The 4,196-nt window shown below is 50.1% G+C and overlaps 1 non-coding gene across 1 annotated transcript; it reads right to left on the minus strand.

Moving 5' to 3' along the window:
* Positions 1-3,123: 3,123 nt before the first annotated feature.
* On the minus strand, positions 3,124-3,279 carry LOC125604689. The gene has a single exon (XR_007336395.1). It is a non-coding gene; the product is annotated as a 5.8S ribosomal RNA (ribosomal RNA).
* Positions 3,280-4,196: the final 917 nt, after the last annotated feature.

Raw genomic sequence — 4,196 nt, forward strand, 5'->3', positions numbered from 1 at the left:
GTTGACATGTCTGATTGAGCGTGATGTGGCTTTTGCAGGTTAGATTGATCCGTACCCCCCTCCTTCTAGCGCCAAACTGTGGGAACCGGAATTCGCACTGTTGATTTCCGTTAAAATAAGGAAACTAGGAAAACCCTAATTTCCCAGAGGTCCCAAATATCTGCTAATACCACACGTCAAGCAATCAGAACACGAGAATAACAAAGATAAAGTATAAGAAAAATGGACACGAGCAAACTAGATCTTATTCCGAATTCGCGTTTGAGCGTTACAATAAGGTAAGTGCCTGGGCTACGAGAGCTGTTGGCGAGATTCCTAGTTCTAAAACCCTAAGACGACAATAACCTAATTGAGTCGCAGTTCGAATAACAAAAATGGAAATATGCCTAAATTGCTCTATGTGCTGTTCTCCCTTTTATGCCTCTCGCCTAGGACTCCTTATATACTCGCTCCAAGGTCGGTTTACGCTTTACTCTTCTGCCCTTAAGCCGTCATAGCATAAAATGGAGATATTCCATTTTTTCCGATCTTCGTATTTATCCTCAGAATTTTGTATTTATCCGCGGAAACTTGAAATTTATCCTTCCTGGCGCGCCAAGCGTAAACCGTGCTATGGTTACGGGCTTTTGGTTAAGAAATCGTAGGATGGGCCTCGAGTCGTGTCTTATGTCCCTTTGGGCCGTCTTCCGATTCGAAGCGTTTACTGCGACTTCTTTCGATAAAGAATGAACTTTCCGCGGTTTTAACCGTAAAGTTTGATCGACGATTTAGAATGGCAGAAAACATGAACTGAGTTCGCTACGGTCTTCGGGAGATAGCATCGAAGGATAGACGAGAATGCATGGACAAGTGTCGTATTGACGTTTCGGAAGAGCTTGGTCGCTACGTAGCGACCGGACAGCGTGCATGTGCGGTAGTTGCGCAATGACCGAGCTTGGTTTGTCCGTGTTTCGATTGTCAAACTCGAACTTATCTGTAATTGGTTTGGGTATGTTTCCGATGGCTTATGTTTGATCTAAATGAAGTTCGAGATGAAACTTTTTCTCGAAAAGCTATGTTGCGGAGAGTCATACTTATATATTGTGGAGATTTGGACGTTAACTTCGTCGAGACCGTTTTTGACCCCAACAATGAGTACGACCGATCGTGAGCGGCACGTGGTCCTCCAGATTTTCAAGGGCCACCGGGAATGCACCGGACACCACGCGACGTGCGGTGCTCTTTCAGCCGCTGGACCCTACCTCCGGCTGAGCCGTTTCCAAAGTGGACAGGCTGTTAAACAGAAAAGATAACTCTTTCTGGAATTCCCACCGACGTCTCCGGACTTCCTAACGTTTCCGTCAACCGCCACGTCCCGGTTCCGAAATTTTAACCGGATCCCCTTTCGAAGTTCGCGCATAAGCGCTATTAGAGGGGTTTCCCCCGACTCTTAGGATCGACTAACCCATGTGCAAGTGCCGTTCACATGAAACCTTTCCCCTCTTCGGCCTTCAAAGTTCTCATTTGAATATTTGCTACTACCACCAAGAACTGCACCGACGGCCGCTCCGCCCGGGCTCGCGCCCTAGGTTTTGCAATGACCGCTGCGCCCTCCTACTCATCGAGGCCTGTCTCCTGCCCCAACGACCAGGGCTAGTTGATTCGGCAGGTGAGTTGTTACACACTCCTTAGTGGATTTTGACTTCCATGACCACCGTCCTGCTGTCTTAATCGACCAACAGCCTTTGTGGGCTCTAGGTTAACGCGCAGTTGGGCACCATAACCCGGCTTCTGGTTCATCCCGCATCGCCAGTTCTGCTTACAAAAAATGGCCCACTTGGAGCTCTCGATTCTGTGTGATGGCTCAACAAAGCAGCCACCCCGTCCAACCTATTTAAAGTTTGAGAATAGGTCGACGACATTGCGTCCCCGATGCCTCTAATCATTGGCTTTACCCAATAGAACTCGTTTCCGAGCTCCAGCTACCCTGAGGGAAACTTCGGAGGGAACCAGCTACTAGATGGTTCGATTAGTCTTTCGCCCCTATACCCAAGTCAGACGAATGATTTGCACGTCAGTATCGCTGCGGGCCTCCACCCGAGTTTCCTCTGGCTATGCCCCGCTCAGGCATAGTTCACCATCTTTCGACAGGAATGCTCACACTCGAACCCTTCTCAGAAGATCAAGGTTGGTTGGCTGTGCACCCGTGAGGGATCCATCCAATCCGCTTCCTTGCGCCTTACGGGTTTACTCACCCGTTGACTCGCACACATGTCAGACTCCTTGGTCTGTGTTTCAAGACGGGTCGAACGGGGAGCCCACAGGCCGACGCCTTGAGCACGCAAATGCCGAGGCACACCGTGAGGCACGTGCTGCAGACCACGATTAAGGCAGCGACATCTTTGGGGGCGTAACAAAAGCCCAGGCTTAGGTCACCACCTTAATCAGCATCGGTCCACGGCCCGAATCGATCGGTGGACCGGATTGCTCTGTTCCGCATCCGACCGGGACAAATCGCCGGCCCCCATCAGCTTCCCTCCCGACAATTTCAAGGACTCTTTGCCTCTCTTTTCAAAGTCCTTTTAATCTTTACCTTGCGGTACTTATTCGCTATCGGTCTCTTGCCCATATTTAGCCTTGTACGGAATTTACCGCCCGATTGGGGCTGCATTCCCAAACAACCCAACTCGTAGACAGCGCCTCATGGTGCGACAGGGTCCGGGCACGACGGGGCTCTCACCCTCTCTGGCGCCCCTTTCCAAAGAACTTGGGCCCGGTCCGTCGCTGAGGACGCTTCTCCAGGCTACAATTCGATCGCCAAAGACGTCCGATTTTCAAGCTGGGTTCTTCCCGGTTCGCTTGCCGTTACTAAGGGAATCCTTGTTAGTTTCTTTTCCTCTGCTTATTGATATGCTTAAACTCAGCGGGTGATCCTGCCTGACCTCAGGTCGCGTTGAGGACTTTGGGTCATCAAGAGCTTTTGGACCGGAACGTCTGACTATATGACGATAATTGAATTCACCACCGCATGTCAAGATGCTCCTGGCGTCCTTAGCTTGGATTTTGACCAACCGCGTGCGGTAACACACGGGAGATCAGCTTCCATCCCATATCCTCGAGAGGATTGGGGGGGACGATGATTTGTGACATCCAGGCAGACGTGCCCTCGGCCAGAAGGCTTGGGGCGCAACTTGCGTTCAAAGACTCGATGGTTCATGGGATTCTGCAATTCACACTAAGTATCGCATTTTGCTACGTTCTTCATCGATGCAAGAGCTGAGATATCCATTGCCGAGATTCGTTTTAGACTTTACATTGCAGCACTGCTTCCGAACAAACACTGTCTCCGAGTTGGCGAAAGCAGGCTGTTTAGTTGCATTTTCCTTGACACTTTTCGTGTCGGGGTTTGGTGATATCCGGAAGCTATGCATACGATCCAACCAAAACTGAAGTCTTGGGCATGGATGATCGCATAACCACGGAATCGGCAGGCACAGTAAGAAACCGGCCTACCGAGAGTGATGTTTCATCGTTCTCAGGTCGTTCTGTTTCCAGGGTACGACAATGATCCTTCCGCAGGTTCACCTACCGAAACCTTGTTATGACTTCTCCTTCCTCTAAATGATAAGGTTTAGTGGACTTCTCGCGACGTCGCAGACGGTGAACCACCCACGTCGCCACGATCTGAACACTTCACCAGATCATTCAATCGGTAGGAGCGACGGGCGGTGTGTACAAAAGGTAGGGACGTAGTGAACGCGAGCTGATGACTCGCGCTTACTAGGAATTCCTCGTTGAAGACCAACAATTGCAATGATCTATCCCCATCACGATGAATTTTCAAAGATTACTCGGGCCTGTCGGCCAAGGTGTGAACTTGTTGAATACATCAGTGTAGCGCGCGTGCGGCCCATAACATCTAAGGGCATCACAGACCTGTTATTGCCTCAAACTTCCTTGGCCTAAACGGCCATAGTCTCTCTAAGAAGCCGGCCGTGAAGGGATGCCTCCACGTAGCTAGATAGCAGGCTGAGGTCTCGTTCGTTAACAGAATTAACCAGACAAATTGCTCCACCAACTAAGAACAGGTATGCACCACCACCCATAGAATCAAGAAAGAGCTCTCAGTCTGTCAATCCTTACTATGTCTGGACCTGGTAAGTTTCCCCGTGTTGAGTCAAATTAAGCCGCAGGCTCCACTCCTGGTGGTGCCCTTC

This window comes from Brassica napus, unplaced genomic scaffold, assembly GCF_020379485.1.
Source record: "Brassica napus cultivar Da-Ae unplaced genomic scaffold, Da-Ae ScsIHWf_596;HRSCAF=888, whole genome shotgun sequence".
Taxonomy (NCBI): domain Eukaryota; kingdom Viridiplantae; phylum Streptophyta; class Magnoliopsida; order Brassicales; family Brassicaceae; genus Brassica; species Brassica napus.